The sequence below is a fragment of the Zonotrichia leucophrys genome, chromosome 2 (assembly GCF_028769735.1).
Source record: "Zonotrichia leucophrys gambelii isolate GWCS_2022_RI chromosome 2, RI_Zleu_2.0, whole genome shotgun sequence".
NCBI classification, from domain to species: domain Eukaryota; kingdom Metazoa; phylum Chordata; class Aves; order Passeriformes; family Passerellidae; genus Zonotrichia; species Zonotrichia leucophrys.
The window spans coordinates 95,186,507-95,197,154 of NC_088171.1; positions in this window are offsets into that span (position 1 = coordinate 95,186,507).

Below are 10,648 nucleotides of genomic sequence, written 5' to 3' on the forward strand. Positions count from 1 at the left end.
AGGGCAAGAGGTCATTCCCATCTTGATATCCTTCAGACAGCTTTTCTCAGCCAAGTTGCATAGGTGTTCCTTAGGGATGATTCACGTCCTACTTGCAGGTGAGGCTTTTATCCAGCTTATAACTCATAGCCATTTCCAAACAGACACACCAGAAACTGGCTTTTCAGGCTCACTAAGGCAAGCTGACAGTAACTGTGCAGCACTTTGTTCATGGAGATCCTCCCATTGCCTCCTCCCAGCTTTCTGGGAGTTCTAGGAGCTGGCAGAGTCAGGGCAGAACTCACTGAGGTGGTGATGTGCATGGTGTCCTTCAAGGCACATGTCCAGAGTGTGGTGGTGTCCACAGGGGTCTCAGGATGAGGGAAGAGATGAGAATGTTGACTCCATGTTTCAGAAGGCTTGATTTATTATTTTATTATATATATTACATTAAAACTATACTAAAAGAAAGGAAGAAAATATTTCATCAGAAGGTTAGCTAAGAAGAGAAAAGAAATTATAACAAAGGCTTGTGAATGAGACAGTCTGGACAGCTGGGCTGTGATTGGCCATTAATTAGAACCAACTCTATGAGACCAATCACAGTTGCACCTGTTGCATCCCACAGCAGCAGATAACCATTGTTTACATTTTGCTCCTGAGGCCTCCAGCTTCTCAGGAGAAAAAATCCAAAGGAAAGGATTTTTCAGAAAATATCGTGGCTACACCAGAGCAGCACCAAGTTAACTCAGTTTGACACTTCGCTGACTTCTGCATCTCAGCTGGGTGTCCCAGGAGCCACAGCCTCCCAAGAAAGGCTTAGGAGTATTTTTTCATTTCAGTCTGCCTGTCATTGAAGTGTATTTGGGAGAAGGCCAAAGCAAGCAAAGGTTCTTCTCTTGACAAACACAAGCTCTTTTAAGCTTAAATGGGAAAAAAAAATAGCTTAAATATAAGCTTTCTTAAGCCTAAATATCTGAAAAATAAAAGAACACACTGTTTATAAATATATGAATATACATGCACATACAATAATGTTGCCTCTTGCTACCAGATGTTACCACTGCAAAGCTCTTGTGACTGTGCCCTCCTTAAGGAGGAGTGTGAGCTATTTCATAGCACTTCCCTTCTGTCCAAGTGCCACTGCCTGTAACAAGAGTGCAGCACCTTCCTCAGCAGAGGAAATGCCCATTGAACCAGGGCTCTGCACCACTCACACTTTGTGCACCCCGTGCCAGCCATGGGCCTTTTTGTGGAAAATGTAACAGCACCTCAACAAAAACAGACAGATAATACAAGACTGGAGCATTTGGTTAGACAACTGGTTCATATCTGGACATCTTAATTAAACACCTGCACCCAGGCACTGAGCCTGCTAACAACCAGGCAGATGCACGACTAGTGGATCAGCATCTTTAATTGAGTTGCTATAAATTTAATTACAACTTCTCTGGAAAGTAGTTCTCTACTCATTCCACTCTTTCCCTACAGACAAGTAGTTTTGCTCTTTTGTTAGAGTCTTTTCAAGCAGAGAAGTTTGTCATATATTCAAAGGCCTTTCAACAAAACTGTAGCATGTGCTTTGACATGGCTTAAAAGGCAATGATGGCTTTTCATTTTTAGTACTATAGAAAATCAAACATGTAGAACTAATTTTTTTTTTTTTAAAGCTCCTAACTTCTAAGAAAATGACAGTTCTGCAAATCACTGACTTGGATATAAGCCATTAATCCCACACTGGGTGCCTAAATCCTTATTTAAATTATGAAATTTTGGTTGAAACATTTGAGATAGTTGAAGAATAGAACTTGTACCCCACCACTCACTGCACTTCAGATAGAATTAAGTTTTACTGTGAACTAAAACAGAGAAAGAGAGAAAGTCCCATGGCAATATTTTAAAATGCCATCAGCTATGAAATGTCAAGTGCACAAACAGCTGTTAGAAGAGCAGTTCCACCACATTTTCCTGTCCTCATGCCTGGAAGCCAATCTTTGAGCAGAGCACAGCTTCACCAGGAAGAAAAGCATCTTCTCCCCATTTGCAACACTCAGTGTACCCTTTCCAACAAGAGGGGAAAGGGGAAGGCTGGGGAGAAAATGGCATCTTGGGTACATCTTGCCTGGATACGTGCTTGAGTCATGAGACTTTCAATGCTCCAGATGAGCAACACTATCACAGGCTTTAGTTTCAACTATTTTTAGAGAGAGTTTCCTGATCAGGCCCCTCATCACCTACCTAGAGAGGAGGTGCTGGGCTGTGCACACCACGCTGGGTTGAGCTTCAGGGCAGCACTCAGCTTGCAGAGCTGCTGAGAGTAAGGAACCACATCCAGTGCATCGCTACAGGCACCACTCCCAGCTGCCCAAACATTCCAAAGACTCATTCCAGACTGACCATCATCCAAAGCCCTCCCTAGCTCTAGGGTGCTATTGGGGAGCCTAAACAAACAACACCAGGTTTTCAAACTCTGACTCTTATTCACAAACCCCACCAGTCCAACACACCCATTGCTTTTGTTTCTCACTTACTTGTGCAACTCCATTGTGTTCTTTGACTGTTTCCCCGTGCTGGACAGACAGAGTCAGTGGTAGAGCTGGATATCCTTTAATCACACAATCATTCAGGTTGGGAAATATCTTCAGGTTAAGTTCAACAGTAAATCTCAGTCTGTGACATGCAATTGCATAGAAACTGCCTATAAAGAAACACTTAAAATTTAGACATAACATTTTTTTTCCATTTCTTCTCTATATGGAAAACTCACAATGTGTGTTCTTTTACTATGCCTCCTAATTAGGGTATAAAAAAAAAGTAGCCTTTTTTCTTTTTATTTCTTATGCCAGAAGTCAATATCTTAGACTACAGAAAAGCATACAGGAACAAAAAAACCACCATTTTCTGATGTCCCCTTACTTTCCCATGGTGCCTTTCCTCATTAAGGCTTTAGAGTTTAGGATTGTTTGTTTTCATCTTAGTGCCTACAGGGAAACTGGCTGGGCAAGGATATTCCCTTAACAAAAAGCTCTCTGAGGAACATACACCACCCCCCACACTGGTAATTTAGTACAGTGGACTGAAGATAATGTCATCATGAAATGAAGTTTCTGTCACATTTAGAGAATTACAAATCTATTTATAATGTCAGCCTCAGTTTCTCCACTTGCAGCAAGTCTGCTTTTTACCTGTCTGATCACTCACTACTAGGGTAAAGGAAAAGTTATTACTGAAAAATATTGCTAGAGGCAACACATGTCCATTTACAAAGCAGAAATTACATTTAGAAGTCATAGTGAAAAATCTAACTCTGGAATATGACAGATTTAAAGAGTCCAAACCATCCATTTAGCACCTCGTGAGCAATCTCAGCTAAATACAAAGGTGTCAGAGATGTCAGATCCTTCATCTGGGTGCAGCCTTCCCAGCCACACGTAAACATGTCTTTTATCTACCTAGACTTGCTCGGTTTTACCTGGGAGGGAGGAAAATGCTCTCTGGAGATATTAGAAAGATAATGCCTCTCACACAGTTGAGGCTTTAGGTGAACTCTGCAAGTAAAGGAAAAAAAAATAGAAAAGAGTGCCTTTTTTTTTCCTCATAAAGAGTTTTCAAAGAGCCACATTTTGAGGGAAAAAAAAAGCCTGAAGGAGTGTGACTGATTGCTTTTGAATTATCTCAGCATGGTGTCATCTTATCTGAAGTTTTCATTTGTTCCTGTGACTAGTAATTGGGCCCTAAACTGACTACCAGATTTAGCAGGATCAAGCTCTCAAATTCAGAGCACTGCAAAAACACAAAGAGAATTTTTGATCTTTAAACTGAAAGATAAATGGATGTTATCCTTGTGACATGTGACACTTCAAGTACTGAAATAAGGGGGCTGGGGAGCAGGCTTTTTGGTACTTGGTGTGTTCTTTGGTAGCAGTAAGATCTAAGTCACTCTTAGCTTCTGCCATCCTGAAAACTCTGAATATTGACACATCTGTGAGAAATGAGTGACAGACCAAGCTTATAAACTTATGCATCACTTGCCAATATACCTGGCATTCCTCAAGTAACCAATTCTGCCTAATCACAGACTACAGAAGAGGCTTTTATATTACTTTGCTGTTTGTTAGTTTTGAGTTGCAGATTAATTTGATAGGTTTAAAGGACTCAGGATGACATTAATTTCTATCAACAGATAAGATTATATTTGGAACAGACTGATTGCCATCTTTATTTTTGCATTATAATCATATGCAAAGTGTGTGAAATTAAAATTTACGATCGTGCTCTGTTATAAAGCAAACAAATTTCTGAATATTTCACAATTTCAATTCACCACCTCCTCTACTTTTGATTTAGACTCAAACTTAAAGAACCAGCCTCTCAGCTTCACAGACCACATTATCATTTTATCAACAGAATTCTTTCTATTCAGCAATGGAAAATAAAACTAATAGCATGCCAGAATGATAATTATTTTTGATTGGCATAGACTCTAGTAATTCAAATTCAAAAGTAAACAGGTGCATGCATTTAAGTTTAGAGATTATCAAATACTTCTGGACGCATTAGCCTTATTTCTGTCTTGATGTGTATGAATACAAATGTGTGAAAAGACAGCTGTATTAAGACTGTGTGCTAGCAAAAAAAAAAATTCCTACTTCACAGCTGTATTACAGACTGTGTGCTAGTGAAAAAAAAATTTCCTGCTTAAGCCCCCGTTTAGTTTTTAGTGCTGAGTCTAATTATATTCAGAATCTTTCTTCTACATCTGTAAGGACTGCTGGCCTATTCGTGGTGGCAGAGAATGTGTCATTAAAACTTTCTTCCATATAAATCAAATTATTGGAAGAAGCTAGATGAGCATTTATTACTGAGGCACTCTCAGCTCCCTCTAATGAGGTCAGAGAAGCTGAACTTATTTTGCATTTGGAAGAGATAATGCTAATCAGCTGCTACTGAGCACAGCTTCAAGGTGACTGCTGTGTCCCAGTAAATCTGTGTCATATTTGCACGTAGATAGATGTGGAACTACAGCACATTAAGAGAATGAAATGTATCATCTTAATTATTAATATTTTATGTTGATGACTCAATTACCTGTCATATCCTAGAGGAACACTTTCACACAGTGGGAGACATAATACAACACAGTTTTCTATTAATTTAATACTCACTTAATCTGGTGCTCCAATTTTCCATGGGGAAAAAACCCACCCAGATGTGTTTGCTACATTTTAATCTATTTCTATTTTAAACCAGTCAATGTATGAACTTATCTGCAGTTAAAAACAAAATTTTATTATGCCATTTCTCAAATCCCTTTCTCAGAACTCATTGAACTTTAAAGAATTATTTCTGAACTGGTCTCGAGGTATTTAAATTTCATCTATGAGTGTCAGACAGCTCCAAGGAAAGCTTCCAAAAATTATATGCAGTTCTACAAACTTTAAATTCATAAAGCCAAATTCCATTAAATATAATTTCCAGATAAGTGCAAAGGAACATTAGCAGGCTAAGGACTGGAAGCTAATGAATTCTGGTGCTCTGTTCTCCAGGAATATGTATTTATACATTCACTTTTACCTCTCCCATGAATCCCTTTAGTTCATTTCAGAGACCTGCTCTCTACCTGTGTCTCTCCCAAGCCTGTCCACATCCAAGGCATCTTTATTCACAACTATACAGTCAAATTCTGTTGCCAGGCAACAGAATTGGTAGCCCTGTGTGCCTCAGCTCCTGATGCAGTTTTCCCCTTTCCTGATTTGTATTCCTGAACCCATCTGCTCAGAATTAAAACTGCCTGAAACTAATCACAAGCAGCACTGCCTCTCCTTGTACAAAAGTTTAGGATATGGTTGGCAACACATTACAGGATATTTTGGAAATATTAACAAGATTCAAAGCTGTGCAGAAGTAAATCTTTTGCTTTCTTTGTATTAATTCTCTGTTTGACAACCATTTCCTAAAATGACATGCAGACTCTACTGTATTTTGAATTTCTATTGTATTCTTGCAGCTTTGAACTACAGTCCTGCAGCTAAGTGTTCAACACAATAGAAAAACCTAAAGAGATATGACTGGAACCATTTCCAACTCCTTTTTTCTGATGCTATTAACTTCAGGCACTTTCACAAATTAAAAAGTTCCAGTGGATTTGCAGACATAGCTGCTCTTCTGCCCAAATTTTCACTGGTTGCAATTCACTCACATAGTAAAGACATTAAGGGAGAGGAATTTGGAAACAAAAAGTTACCTCATCCCACTCTATTTAGTGTTATTATAATGGTATGCCAACTTCCAAAAACTGAAAACTATTGCAGAGTCAACTACAAAGTAAAATTGAAGGTTAATTCTTCCTAGCAGCTCCCATGTCAGAATTAGAACTACAGTTTTTATGCAAAAAGCAAAAGAGACTCAATCCAGTCAACATGTAGCTACTACATTATGCAGCAAAAACCTGGGAATATTCCTTGGAAACTTCATGGGTTCCCCTTGCAGGATTAGTTCTCTTCATGTGAATGACTGGGAAAAACAGGAGTGGGGGAGCAGCAACAGCAGAGAATATGTGAGGCAGCAAAGGGCAACTATTTTTACTCTGCTTGTACTATTAAAAATCCATCAAAATAAACAATTTTTATGTTTAAAAGGTTTCTAATGATGCACTGCTAAACAGTTGAAAATGGAAGAGAAAAAGTTATCAACCCATTACTAATACAGAAAGATAGTCTAAACCAACACCTTATCAAAGGTCTATAATATCTATTTATTTATATATTTATAAATAAATAGATATTTTATAGCATTCCAGTTTTCAAAAGTCTTTTGCAGCCATTGTACTACTTTAGCACTTAATTTAGTTATACTGTTGCTTTCTTGAAGTCTAAGGAAGCGTTTAATAGGTATTATTGAAATTAAGCAGAATCTCAAAATTCTACCTATGAGCATTTAAAACAGTTAACACGGTATTTATTCTCAAATCTAACATTGACTCTACTATTCACTACACAACATTAAATCCACTAAGTACTTCAGAAACATCGTATTTAGTTTCATCACATGTCTTAGCATCTAACTTGAAATTCAGGAATTGGCTACAATTTTGCATAGATTATTAACATCTCATGTTTGCAATTCCATTAATTTACTCTGTCCAAAATAACAAGGAAACAGTCCTCCAAAGGTTCACCTTTACATGAATACATTTAGCATTTTTATGCATGTTTTTAGGTGCATTCCCACATAGGCAGCAGCCTTCAAAGGACCCTACTTTAAACACTATTCATACACACTGCTTATAAAGCACACTTCAGCTGTAAATGAAGCTCTTTCAGTACAGACCACTGGACTGTCTGACAGCTGTGGGGCACACGTTTTCACAAGCAACAGCCAACACAGAAGCATCTCTAGAAGATTTTCTGACAATCTAATAATTGAACATATTTCACTTTTAAATACTTTTGCATTTTGTGCAGTGGGTCAAATTTGTGCAGGGTTGCAACAGTGTAAGGGATTGACTCTGGTTGGACTCCAAGTGGCCACCAACACTGCTGTATTACTCCATTTCTCACCTGGATAGGGGAGAGGAAATACAATGAAAGAGTCATGGGCTGAGATAAGGGCAGGGAGAGATCACTCACCAGGCAAAACAGACTCGACTTGGATAAATTAATTTATGAGCAATCAAATCAAAGTATGGTAATGAGAAAGAAATCTGTGAAACCTCTTCTTCTGATCCCTTCTTCCTTCCCAGGCTTAATCTGATTCCCAATTCTCTACCTCCTTTACCCCAGGGAGACAGCCAGCTCATCACATGTTGGTTCTCATGGGCTGAGGAGCACAGCCATGGTCTGCACCACGGGCTGCAGAAGAGTCTCATCTCTGGCACCTGGAGCACCTCATCCCCCTTCACCACTGACCTTGGTGCCCACAGGGCTGCTTCTCTCACATATTCTCACTCCTCTCTTCTCTGGCTGCAATTACTCCTGTGCAGGAACTTCTTTCCCTCCTGTTATGTTGTCCCAAAGGCTCTCCCACCATCACTGACGGGGTTAGCCTTGGCCAGTGGTGGTCTGTCCTGGAGCCATCTGGCATTGGCTCTGTCAGACATGGAAGCTTCTGGCAGCTCCTCACAGCAGCCATTCCCATAGCCCTGCCCTGACCAGAACCTCCCACACAACCCCAGGACATAGAGAGAACCTGAAGAGTGACTCCATGGTGGTTTCCCAGTGGGATACACAGGAAGCTGCCTTCTGAAGGCAAGCACAGCACTGTCGCCATAATATTTTATGAAAATACCTGGCAAAGGGATTTTTCTCCTGAGAAGCTGAGAAACTTCAGAGGAAAAGAAAAACAATAATTATCTGCTGCTGTGGAATGCAACAGGTGCGTCTTTGATTGGTCCGTGTTGGTTGTTTCTAATTAATGGCCAAGCACAGTCAGCTGGCTCAGACTCTCTGAGAGTCGCAAGCTTTTATCATTCCATTTTTTTGCCTTTCCTTGCTAGCCTTCTGATGAAATCCTTCCTTCTATTATTTTAGTATAGTTTTAATGTAATATATATAATAAAATAATAAATCAGCCTTCTGAAACATGGAGTCAGATTCTCATCTCTCCCCTCATCCTGGAACCCCTGTGAACACCATCACACAGCACAATAACAGTGACAAAAAAAGCTGCTCAACTGTGTTTGTTATTGCATTTTTCAATCTAAAGGGCAGAAACATTAGAGGCCTGTGAGCTGCCTCTCCGTGACTGAAAATAAAGAGCCTGCACAGAGAGAACACTGCATACTGCTGCTTGAGCATCAGCAGGCCTATTTCATTAGCATGCATGTGAAGTTTTCCTCAAGAAATCTCAGAATCACTAAGGGTATGCAAAATTAATAGAAAAATTAATATTTAAAAGTACTAGAAAAACATGTCTCAGCATTCAGGGCCTGTCATAAGCTAACCTCATGATGTAAAACAGTATGATCAAGCTAGCAAGGGACTAGAATCAAAATTGCCCACTAAACTTTCCTGGGTAGCCTAAGAAGATTCCCTGAAGAGTGATTTAAATCCCTACATAACTTTATTAATTATCAGGAAGGCAATTTATTCAGATGGACACCTCATAATTTAAATGCATATATAACACATTCATCTATTATATTTTTATTGAATGAGTTCAGATAACACTAAAAAAGTGATAATGTTTTTGAACTAATAGTCCAACATGAGCAAACTGGAATACTTTATCTATATTAGTTCTATGTTATCTCCACTCTTCACACTGCTCTAAGGTCAAGATCACAGAGCTGAAGCTCTTCAAGTTTTGATTTAGTTAGTGAATGCAAACTCATTATGGTAAACCAAAGTCTGCTTTGCAAGTTAAAAACAGTTTCAAATTAGGATATATTGCACTGGATGAGTGTAAAATGCATTGCATCGTAGAATCAGGGCTCTGTTTTAATGTGCATGCTCGTGTTTCCCAGAACACAAAAAATAAAGAAAAATCACATTTTAAATGGCACTTAGGGCTTATTTAGGGATAATAGTTTGTAATAACTCAAGCTGCTCTTTTGAGTGCATATTCCATATCAAGACACATTGCCATGGATTTTGCTAAGACACAAGCAATCTAGTGAGCAATGAGGGCACAAGCCTGCATTCTCCGTTTTGCAGTAGATGCACCTGAGAACAATTAGCTGTAAAATCCATGTTGTAGATCTTTCTCGCTTCTTGGAGTGGAAGAACTGGAAGCACCAGCAAACTAGACTTGTTGACAGCCACATGCCACTGATCAAGGCAAGTCCCAGTTCCAAATTCAACAGGCAAAGCAGTGCTGTGAAGTTCCGTGAGGGAAGTGCCAAGTGGCCTCTGCACACAGAGCAGACACAGGGGCATCAGGCTCTGGGCTTCACTGAGGCACTTTGGTTTTCATGATCAGCTCACAATTTCTGTCATGTCTGCCTTGTCTGTGTTGAACAGCGCTGTTATTAAACAACTTGGGCTGAGGAAACTCTTGACAGCATGCACAAGCATTCATGGATGCCAGGTCTGAAGCACACAGGCCACAGAAATAAGCTGGCACCACTAGTCCCCTTGTTCACTCACTGAGTACTACAGTTCACATACTACTGCTTTTGTGGTCACCTTCTGCAGGGACAAGAGAGGTCACAGCTAAAAGCAAGCTCCCTTGTAGCAAGCTAACAAATACTGATGATCTCTGAATTTAAAATAATTAATCTGAAGAAATATGAAGTCCCATTAAGTCTCATTAAGTAGTGATTACTTTAGCAACCTACTCCTGTAGGCTTAAATTGGGCTCTGCAAGTTGCTCAGGCCAAAGGCCCATTTTAATGTCTTTTTCACAGGATTCTGGCACTCTCCTCATACCAAAATACTTCTGCTGTATATTCAACAGTACCTGCTCCTCAGCCTTTTCTACAAACCTCTTGACACCTTTTCTTCTGTTTGGGCCTCCTTCACAACTCTGCCAGGCTGCACTTACTCAGCAAGTACAGGATCTGATACAGGGTCTGCAGTGCAGAGCTTGAGCCAATTAACTGATTCTCAATAAATTTGTTACAAAAGGACAACTACACATGGTTTCTGAACATAGCTCACAACCAAATTAATAAACATTCACTCCCCAGTGTGTGTTCAGTGCTTACAAGAACTGACACAGGATGGTGTGA